The sequence below is a fragment of the Propithecus coquereli genome, unplaced genomic scaffold, assembly GCF_000956105.1.
Source record: "Propithecus coquereli isolate 6110/MARCELLA unplaced genomic scaffold, Pcoq_1.0 Scaffold177, whole genome shotgun sequence".
NCBI classification, from domain to species: domain Eukaryota; kingdom Metazoa; phylum Chordata; class Mammalia; order Primates; family Indriidae; genus Propithecus; species Propithecus coquereli.
This window is the reverse complement of record NW_012142412.1, coordinates 911,802-927,939: the sequence shown is the minus strand read 5'-3', so window position 1 is coordinate 927,939 and position 16,138 is coordinate 911,802.

Below are 16,138 nucleotides of genomic sequence, written 5' to 3'. Positions count from 1 at the left end.
TGAATTTTATAGAAGCAAAATAATTAATAGTTACATTAACGTCAACAGATCTGAATAGTACTGAAATTTCAAAAAAAAGATACCTTTCATATGTGTTCCTATAAGCAGTGTTTATACATAAAAAGGGTAATTCAGAATTCATACAAGTAATTAGAACAAGTCAGATTTCCTCAAATACTTTTTAGATTTATTTATTTGTTTGAATTAACTAAAGAAGTCCCTTCCTGCATTGGCTCTTGTATCTTGTATATTCCTAGATTTTTAAAGCTAGAGATCCTTTAAAGTTGACTTAATTTTCAATCTAACTAAGATTTTGTTTTGTTTTCTTTTTTTTTTTTTTTTTTGAGAAAGAGTGTTGCTCTGTCACCTTGGCTAAAGTGCAGTGGTATCATCATAGCTCACTGCAACCTCAAACTCCTGGGCTCAAGCAATCCTCCCTTCTTGGCCTCCCAAAGTGTTAGGATTACAGGAGTGAGCCACCTCACCCGTCCCCTACTAAGATTTTCTGTTGCGGAAAATATAACCAGAATCAGGGACTGGTTTGGGATCTCGCAGAGTGTTAATGGCAGATGTGACACTAGAACTGAATTCCCCTAACCCTAGTCAAACTATTTGATCAACAGGTTATTTCACGCATATATCCGAGTTTATAACCTAGGGATTGTTGGCCAAAATACCATGTAGATTCATAGACCTAGATCCGTAGAACTCAGGAAATTTTTTTCTAGTCAAGAAATTATTACAAAACAAACAAACCCCCCAAAACAATAAAACAAACAAACAAAAAATATCCACCATTAGAACACAAGTTTCTGTCTGCAATATTAAGACTTTTTATTCCTTCTAGACATTAACTCTTAAGGGAAAAAGAAAATAGAAGGCAAGTAAGAAGACGAGAGACAGACTATGCTGCAATTTTTCTCAATCTACCAGTTGATCAGAGAAGTAAAATTTGTGCTTGGAAATATGGGAGACACTTTCTCCACCATTATTTCTGAGATTATAGAATGTAGTCAAATATTAGATGACTTTGCATCCTTTTAATGGGAGTTTTCTGTTTACGTAGCAAAGAGGTCTCAAGGAAGCCTCTACAGTTCATGTCTCATGGCAGCAGATACTCCCAGCAATCCTGCGTAGTCATCCATGTGACGGACGAGAAAAGTGAATCAGAAAATTTAAGCAATGTGAACAAAGTCACTGGTGCAGTTGGAGTTTACTGCAGGGAGAGCTGCATGTCTAATTCTAAAATATTTCCTGCCTTCTTTACTAAATCGGCATGCAAGAATAGAAGCTGCCCCTCTGATTAGTGTCCTTTGAATTTGATTTTTAAGTATGATATCATAAATATTTTGAATAATTCTATTTTGAGTTAAATATATACTTCTGTACTTAAAATCTATAATACTCTGATCAACTATAAAATATGTTTCGTACCCTTCATTTTCCCCTTTGTCTTCTATATCATTCAAATGTTGTTTGCCATATGAATTTGTTGTTAGAATATCAGATATTTGCCATATGAATTTGTTATTAGAATATAGAGCACAGATAAAGGGAACCCTAAAGCCCTGTGATGATTTAAATGGTACAGTTTAAGGCTTTTTCCAGCCCTGCTTTTTTTTTTTTTTTTTTGAGTCCTACTTACTAAAAGTATGTTTCAGATATTTTGTCGTTTAGTGCAAGGGAATAATAATTGGTTCTAACTTTTTTTAAATTCTTTAAACAAAACTGGTATTTTTAAATCCAAATTTTCGTAAAGAATAAAGAAAGCAGTTATTAATTGAAAGCAATTTTAAAAGGCATTTCCAATAGGATTTATTTATCTTGCCAGGTCAGTAATGAAATGAGATTCAATTTGTAAAACTGCTGTTTCATTTTATATATCTTTGCATAAAGCAAAGTGCAACCGTATCTTTCTTAACAGTATTCACATTTTTTAAAATTTTGCCCACATTATGGTTACAAGTTTGGATTGATGTTCCATTGCATTCTCTCTGTTGGCATCTAGATCCTTTTAATGCAATTTAACAGATATTTATTGAGCATTCATAATGGAAGAAGAAATGCAAGAACACAAGAGAAGAGAAGAAGAAAAAATTTTTAAGATCAATGAGATTTTGCTTTTAGGTACACTTGGTATGTCATCAAGGGTATTATATGCCAAATTTCTTTCAAGATATTTGCCAATATTTTGGTGTTTTATTTCAAACTACAAGGAGCAGATGTTGTTATAAGCATTGGAGTGGTATCTTTTTTTTTTTTAATTTCAGCATATTATGGGGGTACAGATGATTAGGTTACGTATGATGCCCTTGCCCTCCCTCCCCGCCAAGTCCGAGCTTCAAGTGCGTCCATTCCCCCGGAGGTACACGTCGCACTCATTGTTGGAGTGGTATCTTTTTAAATTTCATTTGAGAATGCTGTTTTCCATGCTATGTATCTGAACAACAATCTTGTGCGTGACCATAAAGTTGACTTTTATAGACCCGCAGGTTCTGACCAAGAAGGGACCTTTAAAGCCTGCAGAGCTCCTGCCTTTAGTCAAAGAAGGGAATATTATATTCACATTAAAGATAAGATAGCTAAGGAACCATGTATGTAAGTAGCTTTAATAGGTTTCCAAATAACTCTCTACCAACTCTGACTTGGTTTATATGAATAAAGAGTGTGTGTTCATATCAATGAACTATTAATACAAGCGTTTATTTAAATAGAAATCAGTAGAAATGTATATCTTTAGCATGGTCTTCTGATTTAAATCAGATGGTTGGTTTTCAGAATTGAATTCTTATATATGAAATAATGCATCAAAAATTGCATGGAATAAGAAATAAAACTAGGGTGTCTGGATTTTCATTTGGATACTTTTCTCCTTATTCCAAAAATAAATTTGAAATGGGATTTATACAGGAGAAAAAGGAGCAATATGGATACAGGCAGGTGGCTTTGGTGTTGAGTTCTACATCTTTGAATATAGTGATTACTCTGATTTCTTGAACATACTGTCTATTCCGTTTATGAACTATTCAACATTTTTAGTTATTTTATGGCTATCTTTCAAATCAGAATGTGAGTCTTTTTGTCTCAGGACAGGGTGTTAAATCAACTTGAGTTACCTCCAGTGATTGCCACAATCCTTTGTACATTAAAGATGTTTAAAATGGACTTTATTGACTACATTGATAAAAAGTCACTACATATGGTATTGAATTTAGAGTAAATTATTCAATTCTCAAAATATTTGGATTCAGTATCCCATAAAAAATACTAAAATAATTTGGAGGAAATTATTATGAAAATCAAAAGTGATTTTACTTAACAAAGTGGTTTGCAGAAAAATTCTCCCCTATGTTTGACATAATTTACCCACATATTTGTACATATTTTTTGATTAACATTTACATTTACAATAGGAAACAAGGGACTGAGAAAGTAAACGACATTAAGTAAAATACTGCCTATCTGAAACACAGAATAATCTTTCAGAACAACAATTTTCCAAATGACAGAGAGTTTACCCTTTATAAGAAATATTTAGGAGAATTATTTTAATTAAAATATTAATGTTAATTATATCATATTTCTATTAATTCAATATATTAGGCTCAATATAAAGGCTCAGAAGAGCTCATTTTTAGTGGGTTTTTTTTCTGTTTTTTGTAATTGTTTTTCTTCCCTTGAACTGAGATACCAGGTATCACCTGTTGTTGCTGGCAGTAAAACCACCCATAGAAATATATTTCATCTCCAATTTCTCGATTCTAAGATGCAGTTCTTTTGCCAGGTTTGTTAGCATTGTGTGTAAAATATGTATAAATAGGCTCTGAAACCTGAAGGTTTCTTTTAAGTAGTAAATGAATTTTTAATTCCTGGATTTTGTGAGTGGGGTTGGTTGCTTGGTGGCCAGTTTTAACTAAATTTAGCATTCTTCTCTGTGTTCCAGATATAAGAGATTGATGGATTATCAACTTTTAGGGTAGCTGAGCTATAAATTTATATGATCCCAAGTGTCTTAACTTAAGCAAATTCTACCTATCCAATAAAATATTAATTTCTACTGTATTATGAAGGTCATTCTGCCCGATGTATTCTGATGCAGGCTAAATTAGTTAACAGGGACTTACTAATATTGTTTCCTACCCCTTCCCAAGTGTGGCTACCTTCCCACATGTCTTGACTGATAGCAAGCAATGCCGACAACACACAAGTGGTGTAAAGTAGTTATCACCATCCCAAAATTGCCTTTCAGTGCTGTCCAGTTTCTAAAAACACATTATTCTTCACCCCCCAAAACTCTCCAACTTCCCGGTTTCCTTCATCCAAAAGCCCTACCTCTTTGTTTTTCTGCAAGTTGGTAGAATTGCTGTTGCCTCCTTAAACATTTCTTCAACTCTGCTATAATAGAATTGGTTGGTAAAGGGCTAGTGGAATGGGTTTTTTGCTTGTTTGTCTGGGAGATTTATAAATTCATAGTCAATGTATAATATATGGTACAAGGTACGGATCAAAACTCACTTTTTCTGCACATGAATATCCAATTGTTTCAGTTCCATTTATTCAAAGCTTCTTTCTTTGCTGAATTGACTACATGGTTGTCAAAAATCAGTTGTCCCTATACGTATGGGTCTATTTCTCGGCAATCTGAGCCCTTCCATGATCTAGCAGTTTGTCAGTATATCAGGATTGTGGTAGTCAGTTTTCTTAACGGATATAATAGTATCCCAGAAGCTCAAAGCAGAGGTTCTTTTCACACAGAGGTAATTCCAATAAACTTGTTTCAAAGCACTGCCTTTAATTGTTGGCCCCAGGGTCTGGATTTTTTAAAGTTATTTATATATTAAGAGCTTAATAATGCTGACACTCAGGGCTTCCCTTAAAAGGCATAATGAGTCTCCTTTTTATCTCTCTTCTAGACTCAAGTATAGGAACTACTGTCTAGAGAAGAAGTTTTAAGACTTTTACCTGCAAGTAAATGCTTATGTTCTTTTAATTCCTTCGTAGTTAAGCAAGGAGGTAAAGATAGATGTTCCAATGGAGTTAGGGAGCTGAAAAGAAATTTGGGATTACATTGTGAAACATGTAACAGACTATGGCTAAATGTTAAGATCTCAAAATAATATTTAAAGATGTGTTGGCTTTGGAAAATCATTACCAACTTATTGTATATCTTTTAATTCAGCATACATTAACAGATACATTTAGCAGTCACCCTCAAATTTCATTAATTCAGCAATCGTTAAATATAAAGACAATCTAGAAAAATTATATCCAGTGGTAAATATAAATTTAAAATTTATATAACAAATGCCATACCAACTAATACATAGCTCTCCCACCCCCTCAAATTCCAGCTCTAGTCTTCTATTTCTAATTCATGTTTCTATGTCACAATATTAGAGACATAAATGTATTTTGGAACAACGCATTTTACAGATGAAAGCACTGGTGACCAAGCTCATTAATTGACTTGATAAAGGATATATGTAGTTAATAAATTGTTGGGACTGGTAGCCACACCTCCACACAACAGTGTTGCTTCCCTTCCAAATAAAGGCAATGAGCAATTGTTAATAATCAATGTGTCAAATTATGCTGTTTAACACTCAGGATTGCAGAGATTGTCGAGAATCTATCTCCACCCTCAGAAAGTTTAGCAGGACATAAAAGACAATGCGCACATAAATACAGCACGTATATGGTGCCACGTTATGTGTTTGGAAAAGTGCCACAAACCAACGTGCGTTCAATTAATGGGTGGTGGGGAAAGGATGAAAAAGAGGGAGAAGGAGAAAAATGTAGAAACAGTAAAAAGCAAAATCTCTTCAGGTTGAGACAACCAGGGAAAGAGTCTTGGAAGGGAAGGCTCTTGAGATAATACTTGAAAGTGGAAATTTGAAAGCTGAGGGTAAAAGAGGGAAGAGAACTAGAAAAACATTTCTGTTAGGGAAATAAACAAGGGAGGCAAGAAAGTTATGACGAATCACACCGTTGACTTTTGCCACGCTGCCTCCATGCTGAGACCTTTGCTCCCTTGCGACATTACACTTTGAGGACCACCTGCTCTGTTCCCGTCAAACGACTGCAGTTGACTATGGGACAAGGCACTTGCTAAGGTCACCTCTGCACTTTGGGAGCGCACCATCCTTGCAAGCATCTATTTCACTCAACCTATTTGTGCCTGAGGGCGAGAAATATAATAGAAGCTTTGTTTTATTATCTGCATTCATGAGAAACAAGCTGTGTGTACCATTCCCAACACTTTTCTTTTTCTATTTTTTCTTTAAATGAAGGTGGGGAAAGCTTTTAACTCTCATAACATTAACATTATGGCCTGGCTACTTTCCAACTTCACCATGGCAGAAAAAAAAGCACCCTCCAATTTAATAACTAAATTAATTTTTCCTCCCTCAACAGCATGTGCAATTATTAAAGTCAGAAAGATCTTGGCAGCCTCTTGCACTGGTAAATAAAACGTTGCATTCTCATCGTATGATTAATTAATGTTCCTGATTCAAGGAGATATGAAATCGCTTTACATTCCTTGTGTTATTGAAGAACCTAATGTGCATTATTGCTCAGGCTCTTTTTACGTTCATGCAGTTAAATTGCAAATATATATGTATATATATATGCCTCAAAAGCCTACAGTTATTCCGCAGCACTGTGTGGGTTGCAGGAAACAAAACTTGAGGAGGTTTCTGAAAGGAGAGAGGAAAAAGGGAGCAAGAAAGGAAAAGAGAAAAGAAATGGGGAGAAAAATTGGTCTTAGCTGATCGATTGTGCCAGAGAATCTGTTTGTTTCTTGCTTGCCTACAGTTTGCCATCTTATTTAGTAATTTATGGATGAATTGTTTCCTTATTCGCAAGTCAGGAATGATAAAAATAAACATACTAACAAACAGTCAAGAAACCTTACCTACGTGATCCTTGGAGGTTATGACCTTTCGGCCCCTCTATCTACAGGCAGGAAATGGGTTTCTTTAGGCTTCCAGTCACATCAGTGATTCTGCAGGTTCAAGTGGGTGGAAATGTGATGTTTTGGACGATCAAAAGAGGAGACATGATGGAACGTAGCGCATTCATCACTCACTTAGAGAATATTCCGGACTCAATAAGAAAGGAGGACACTGTGCCTTCCAATCAGTGTCAAATATTGCAAAGAAAAACAACAAAAATCAAAACAAAACAAAAAAGGCCAATCTATGTGACACTTCCTACTTTGCTTTCTTTTTTCTTAAAGTTCAGTATTGCATGATTACAGTTATGTATTCTCTTCCAAAAGGAGCAAATGACTTTCTCTCAGTTAACCAACGTAATAAGCCATTTAAATACAAAACTATCACATTTTCTGAGAAAACTATTCTCTACCTGTTAGAGTTGGGATTTTGTCCCTTCAGACTTGAAGGGCACCACTGTGCTCAGGAGCAGGCTGGGTCCCCTAGTCGAGAGCTCATTAGACCCAGGGAACTATCTTAATATGTCAGATGACTAACTCTGCCTCTGGAAGATTAGTAGAGAAAGAAACTCAGAGAGAATGACAAATCACCCCAGAAACAGAAACTGAAAAAAATGTCTAGAAAATAGACAGGAAAGAGTAACCAATATGTGTAATGTTAAAGGAAGAAAATGCATTTATCTATTTTTAAACCACTTCCCTTGTCCGTCTTCAATATAATGTGCATCATACAATCACTTAATTTTTCTTTTTTACCGAATAAAGATGCTCCCCAAAGGAAGAAAAGGCCCATATGTAAGTAATATGAAAGAAATAGACTCTGACACCCCTGAATAATTCAGAACTCTGCCGGAAAGGTTTTGAGAATTCTACATTTGTAAAACCCCAACATTTGGAACTTAATGTTGCTTTCTAGTTAAACTCCTGGAGTACTGATGAGGATTATTGAATTCAGCTTAAGGTAATTGATAACAGTCATGGAAGGGAAAAGTAATTTTGAGTAAAAGACAATGACAGTTTGATCCGCCCTTCCCCCTGTGTCTTACTTAAGGTATGTCTAACGAAAGCACATAAGCCTCAGTGAAATATTATTTTTCTCAATTTTTAAATACATTTTTCTTTTTATTTTTAATTTCCTTCTAATCCCCACATATTTTGCCTGTCCCTTAAATATGCAGTTTAATATCTATCCAATGTATTTTTACCACTCAGTGAATTTTAATAAAATATAGAAATGAAAATACACTCCAGACATCAGTATTTATTTTCTCCTATTTTTTAAAATTTGCATGGCATTTCAAAAGTCAGCAAGAACTGAAGAATTCTAACAATATTGCCTAGTGCTTGGTTAGGACATACGAGTCTATTTTAAATTTGAACCCAGAATTGCTATGTGACATGACCGAAATTTAACTGTTATTGTCTCACCTTCTCTCTGTTAAAGAAAGTAGTTCTTACTTCACAAGAAAGCAAATATTATGATGGAGAAATTTGGAGAGGTTTTTCTCCTGGGGAAACAAGATTCTCAAAATTCATGAACTGTTATTATTTATGTTCTAAAAAACCATTGTAATAGTAGAAGATACTATGTTTAGGCTATTCTTTCATTTTCACCGAAAGGCATATAAGTACTCATGAAGTACATAGAATCATAATCTACCTTATTTATAGAACAAAAATGGTTCTGAAAATCAAGTTTTATAAAATAGACTCAATCATACTAATAGTATAAAAATTTGGGTTTGGACATAGTTCCCAGTCAACCAAAAAGTGTAGTGTTGACTGCGAAAATGAATTAAAAAAATAAAAACCCACTGGGAAAAATTCTGCTCCCTTTAGTATGCAGAAAGCACATGCTGGAAGTAGCTTCACCTGCCAGTTGTGATTAATTTGCTATTTCTTATAATGTCTCACTTTGATTATTAATGATAATGATTTGATTTATGAGTCCTGTTCACGGAATATTCTCAATTTCCAAAGATGTACTCTTTTGGGGAAAAAAAAAGAGGGGGAGTGGAAGCTATTGGGAAGATAGTGACTCAGGTAATGGAATGCGGCATCATTCACCTCTAGACGCTGGTTCAAATCTATCTGTCCATGATTTCCTAAGGTGCACAAGGAAATCTAGAGGCCAGGGCAGAGATATTGTATATAATGAATGAGAGAGGGATATTACCTGTGTTCTGAGGTTTTGTCTGTTTGTGTGTTGTGGGAATGAAAAACATTTGGGACCAGAGCTTCCGGATTTTAGGGCTTTTCTCTATGCGGCATTGTAACGTGTAAACCCTGCAACGTGAATTGCATATTAGCGTATTGTAATTCATGCGTGTATTAAGAAGCTGAGATTTTTAAGACTGTATGAAAAGATGCTGGTGCTCAGAATTGAATTACAGAGAATTAAGGCAATTAGAACTCTGAGGGGCGATACCCAGTGTTGTTAGAATATCGTTTTCTCTACCAGATGACCTCCTCATTGATCATAGAAAAGAAAATTTAGTAGAAATTAATTTGGCGCTTTTCATAAATGCAAAAATAACTCAGGAATAATTGATTTTTAAAGGTTGAAAATTACAAAGGCTCTCATCATCCTTGAGAAATATCTTCTAGGAAAATAAGTCTAAGAAAGAAAAATAATGTAATCATCTTTGCCCAGATCATACCCTCCCCGGGGAATCTGAGGACCTGAAAATATTTCAGAGCCTTCAGCTGTCTCCACATACTCACTGGGGGTTTGCGAGCCTCTGGTCCCACTAAGTGTCTTAGTAAGAGTATTAAGAGTAGCTAATCTTATTATTAGGAGCTTTCCAGAGGATAGACACCTTAGATATATGATCTCATTTAGTCCTCACAACAAAACAGTGATATAATTACTATTCTCCCCTTCTATAGATGAGGAAATTAAGTCTCAAGGAGATTAAGTGACTGCCCTAGATCCCCCAGCAAGTAAGCGATGCTGACTACCGCACTATTATGGTGTCCTGCCTCTTAACCCTTTTATTGGCATGGCTACAAACTCCACACTTTAAGACCATGCTTTGCCACAATGAATTCTATCTCCTGCTCACAAGAGTAAAAAGGTATTGCTTTGAAGGAGCTGAGAATAAGGGTGGGTAGCTAGCTCTGACCATTTGCTGGCAGACAAAGATCAGTGGCTACTCAAAGAGATCATGGTGAGTCTAGGAATTTTAGAAAAGGATCTCTCGGTGTCTAGAACTTTTAGAAATCTCCTTCCGAACCCACGTCAAAAAGTTCTGTACCTAGAGCCAGCTGAAATAGTGCATCAACCAATAAAAACCTGGTTAGCAACTAACTTCCAGAGCATTGGTTTTCACCTGGAGAACTTGTTTAAAATTCAGTAACCTGGGCCACTCTTTTAGAGACTCTGATTTATTAAACCTGGAATTAGGTCTCCAAATCTTTGTTTTAAGCAACGATCCCCCAAATTAGGCTTCTCCTGTACGTGAAACAAAACCCTCCTTAGAGGTTATTCCAGTTCATCCCACTAACCTCTCCTTGTAGTGTCGCCCTCACTTATTTGAGGACAGGTACAAGTCTAACAGACTTGTGGTTTCAGAGTTCCATCATTCTATACTCTCAAAGGGCAGTACCAGCCACTCTCCTAGTTTCAAGCGTCCATGGATATGGTAGTGATTTCCAGGCTTATCTTTCCATTCAAGACTCCTCCAAGACATATTCCAGACTCACATGCAACTGTCACGTGGCAACTTCACTTGAGTATTGTAGTAGCATATCGTAGACCACAGTTCCAAAATACATAGCTGCTTTCCTAAATCTCTTCTTCTTCCTATGTCCCGTTTTGTGGCACCTTTATAAATCCCCTTTCCATCTAGAACTCCGAAAATCTTCTTGGTGTCCTTTTCCCTTACTACCTACAACAAATTGGTCACATTTATGCTAATATTCACTTCCTAAATAATTCTCAATTCCATTCAAACAGCTGATGTTACAACACAGGTCCTTGTAACCTCTTGCATGGGTTATGATGATGAAATCCTTGCTGGTCTTCCTACATTCATCTTGGTCACCCTCAAAACCATCTTCCTTAGTGTGACCAGTGGGATCCAATGTACCATGTTGCTTCCTGCTTAAAATCTTTCTAAGGCTCCCAAACTCTCAAGCGTCAGATCTGACCCTGCCTTCTTCCCTGACCTAATCTTGTGACAATCGTTTTTCACACATCACACTGAGTAACCAAACACTTGCATATATGGCCACTCTCTGTGTCTCTCTTCAAGTTATTCCCTCTGCCTGGGGTTCCCTTCCAGCCTCTGACTTTCCTGATAATTTCCTGCGTACCCATTTATAGTGCCTTCCATTGGAGGTACCTTAAAATAGTGGGAAGGACTTTACATTCAAATTATCCAAAGTTCTCATTTTCTGATTAAAAAAAAAAACACTTCTTTTTCTAACTTTTCAGCACTTTATGTAACTCATCTTACCATGTCATGGGAATGAAACATGACCTGGCGGAAGTGTATAATATGGCATCCGTATCTCTGCTGTGTGAATATGGACAACACGCTCACCTCTTGCTGCCTCCCTTCCTGTGTCTGTAATTCAAGTGGGTTGAACTATATCCAGTGATCTCTGAACTCTTACAGCCATGAACACTCACCAACATTTTTGTGTTCAGATTTACCCTTTGCAAGGCACTTCCATAGTCGTCTTCTTTGCCCTTCATAGTGATCCTGTTCCCTACAAAAGTACATCTCCCACCTTGCGAACGAGGGACAGACTCAAAATGTTTAGGTGACTGGTTTTCGGTAACAGAGTGAATAAGTGTGACTCAGTTCGTTCACAGACCTGCAGGAGAATCCAGTACTTCTGGCTCCTGTCACCCGACTGCAGAGCTTTGCAACAGGCCCATTAGTCACTGTGGATAATTCATATGTTGAACTTAATTCTCCAAAACAAGAGGAAAACAAAACAAATGAAATAAAATTATATACATATATAGTTACTCTAAATCTGTCTGTATACGAGGTCTGTCCAGAAAGTATCCAGCCATGTAATATGAAAAATAGAGACATTTATTGAAGAAGGTACAAGATACAAGAAACACTGTACATAAGACAATGATACCTCAGTCCCCTTCAAAGTAGGCACCTTGGGACCTCACACGGTTCTCCCAGTGTCTCTTAACCTAACCCACACACGTTCAACATTCTCAGGTGTTCTGCTCGTCGCGGGCCTTCCAGAACATGGGTCACTTTCAACAGATGCTCCAACATCTTTGAAGCATTTGTGCCACACTTTTATTTGTGTTGCACTCATTACATTGTCCCTGAAAGCCTTCTGAATCATCCGAATAGTTTCCGTGGAGGAAGGTTTAAGCTTAAAGCAAAATTTGATACAGATTTATCACTCTACTTGCTCAGTCATTTTGAATGTGAGCTATCTCTTTCTTTTTCTTTTCTTTTTGTTTTTTTGAGGCTTTTACATTCTGGTCCTTACATTTCCAGATATATGTAGAAATGTTGGCAAACTCCCAAGTCATGACTAGTATGCTTTGTAATTTTTAAGAAAACATTGCACAAATTCAAAATTCCATAACCTCATCCCCAAACCCTGAGATCCCTGGGTATTTCTGGCTTTACTATAAGAGCACCAAAGTAGGTCCACTCCCCTGACCACCTTTGGATAAAGTTCCTTCCAGATTTTATTACTATTATGAATATTTCCAATAGCCATTTAACATTATTTTTATAAAGTTAATTGTAAATATCTATATTAGAGGTATGATTTCAGAACACAGGCACAGTGGTTTGTCACAAAACTGCTAGGATTGATGCTGCCAGGACAACGTTCTTTCCTTCAGTGAACCTCTGTGTGTGGGATCGAAGACCAGGGGCTCCCTCAACGTGCTCCTGGTCTTCCATTTACTGCATCCTCATTAGCCGCTGAGAAGGGAAATCAATAGTACCTACTCATGGAACAGGAGGCATGGAAGTTTCATAATAAGAATCCATAATACGTTGCTGAAAGGAAACGTTTGTCCCATTTTTGTTCACTGGATGATATATCTTTATGTACCAATGGGTTTTGCTGTATCACAACACCGGTGTAGAGGAACACAGCATTGCCACTTAAGGACAAAATAATTGAATAATACCAAGTACCTATGTGACATGGATACTCTATGTCTTTTTCAATCATAAATTGGACAAAAATACAAAGCACAGATGTTTTTCCAACCTATTGAAGTTAAATCAAAGAGAGTTTTTGAAGGGCAAGATCTCATTGCTGTGTACTGGGAATGAAGCCCTCGTCACACTTAATGGGTGTTCCATGCCAAGTTCCCTAGCCCCTGGGGGTGAAAATTCCCCCTAAAAAGACCTGGAAGGAATTCAAGGCTGCTAAAGGCTTGAATAAAACTTGACTTAATGTGTATTGTACATTTTTATTACCCTGAAATGATATTTTATAATTACCTTATTAAATCATGTGAGAAAAACTTAAACACATTATTAACAAATTATAATATTCCCAAACCAAACCAGTTTGATGCTGGACTCTCCAGAGAAGAGAACAAAGTGGACAGCAAGCAGACCAATAAAATGGTAAGCATGTTATAGTCGGAACAAACATGAAGTGCCCTGATTCTACCCAAAATTGTAAGATTTAAGAGAAACAAATCAGCCAGTGCTGGAGCTATATGGTAAAAAGACAGAAATCCTTTTGAGCCGTGCAAGAAATTCTAGAGTATGATTTGTGGATATTCCATAGGGATAAGCCAAAATAGAAATATATGTTTCCCAAAATAAAATGCATAGGGAAAAATCATCTGGGAAAAAAATACTCATTTTAGCTTCTTAGAAAACAAGTTGAATCATTAACATAGTTGAAATTGGCAGAATCAATTTCTTAATGGTGTTTGGAAATAAAAGGAATGCATGTTAATTTACATTCTTTCCTTCACCCTGCCGGAGTTCAACCAAAGCTGAATATTATAGAAATCAATCTAAGAAAAAAATTGCCTTAAGTATTCTTATTCAACCTACACAGTATGAAATCTTTTCAGCGAAACACCTTTTGGAAATAAGAATTGGAAATAAAGCTCGTAGCCAGAGGTGTGTTGCCACTCTCTGGGTACTGCTGACTTTGTTTGGAAGAGGGCCGAGAGGGCGATTCCTTCTCTTCTCCTGGCATTGTGCAGACTGATGTGCGTGCAGGAAGAGGCAGGTTTTCTCCTGGAGCCTCTGCAGGGAGTTCTGGAGTGAGGACTGGCTTCCAAATGGAGGTGATGAACCAACTGCAGGTGGAGGCTGACTCCTCCATTGCCTAACTGAAGATCAAAACAGATTTTGTTTTGGCAAATGTCTTTTAGAAATCAAAACCTCAGAGCATTTAAAAAATTATCTTTTAGCAGTGCATTAAGGGGGATGTACTGGGAGTCATTTTGCAGCAGCTTGCAATATTACATTTTGGTAGAAAGTGACTGACATGGTTAATAATGCTAATTGGTTACCCAGAACCCTAAAGCACCAGGGGAGGCTTATATAAGTAAGGACGGAAGAGAAAGGAAAGGGCTTGTACATTTCTGTCCTTGTTAAAATTACATTGGCTGTATGTGCACAAATTTAAAGGCTTTTATGTATGCCTAAATATTAGAAATATGAATAAAATACACATCATTTCCTTTTTTGAGTACCCTGTTTCTCCCAGATTATAAAAATCTGGTGTTACAAGAGGAATATTGACTAGGAACAATGACTGTTGAATGTGGATGACACAACCTACATGAGAAAGCATTTTTTTTTGTTGGATGTATAAACATTAGAAGTTTCCCAAGGGTTCACAGCGTAGTGGACTGTACGAATCTTTTGAAAAGCATACATGAGAAAATTGTGTTCATAAACATTTCTTCACTATTTCAGGAGATAATACAAAATATTCCCTTTTCCTAATCTTTCCTTTATTCCTTGAAACTTGTGATCAATTCAGGTTGGTCAGAACCGGCCTCTAAGGTCATTGAGTAAGATAATATCTGATGCATATCTATGCAGTAAAGCCAGGGCTTTAATCTCTCAGAAATAGGCAATATAATATGCTATTATCATAAACTCACATCTAAACTGTCAATAATTCAGAGGCTTGAGCGATCATCTGGACAGTCTAGAAAGCCAATTTAGACAATTCAACGACCACATTTTGTACTAAATTTGTTAGATAACTGCCTTGCTGATGTAGACATGACCCAAGTTCATCTAAAAGTTCTCAAGGGAGAACTAAAAACCTACAGCCCATCCTAAACCTGTGACCAAAAATTCACTAACAAATTATACAAATTTTATTCTTAGATGACTTTACTAGCATGGTTTATCAGAAAAATATCATAAAATATTTTTATGGTTTAAAATTGAAAATATGTTGCATATATTTTCTCCAGTTTTGTTAAGGTATGATTGAGAAATACAATTGTATATATCGAGGGTTTACAATGTGATGTTTTGATATATGGGTACACTGTGAAATTATTAACTCAAGTTAATTAACATATCTATCACCTCACATACTTATCATTTCTTTCTGATGAGAGCATTTCAGATTACTCGCTTAGCAAATTTCAAGTATATGGTACATTATTCATAACTAACTACAGTTGTCATGCTCCACACTAGATCTCCAGAACTTACTGCTCCTGTCTAACTGAAACTTTGTACCCTTCGACCAACATTTTCCCATCCTCCCTCTCCCAGCCCCTGGTAACCACCATTCTACTTTCTGCTTTTATGAGTTCAACTTTTTTAGATTCTACATATAAGGGAGACCATGCCCTACTAGTCTTTCTATCCCTAGCTTATTGTACTTAGCGGAATGCCCCCCAGCTTCATCCATGTTATTGCAAATGACAGCCATAACTTTCTTGAATCTCAGTTTTAGCAAAATTTTAGTCAATGTCTTTCAAAGTTGTGAGGCAATTAGATATAATAAAAGTGGCATTAAGTGAACAGGATTCTAGTTTGAGGTCTTCCTCAGTCCCCATAATAATTAAAAACAAAAAAATTTAAAACATTTTAACAATAAAGTATCATATATTATTTTTTTAGAAAAATGTATAATTTGAAAAGGTAATTTCATCAGTTTGTGGACAAAGTGGAAAATCAAGCTCCTATGTAAACTCCTCCCATGTTCCAACCACATGGAACACACAATACAGCT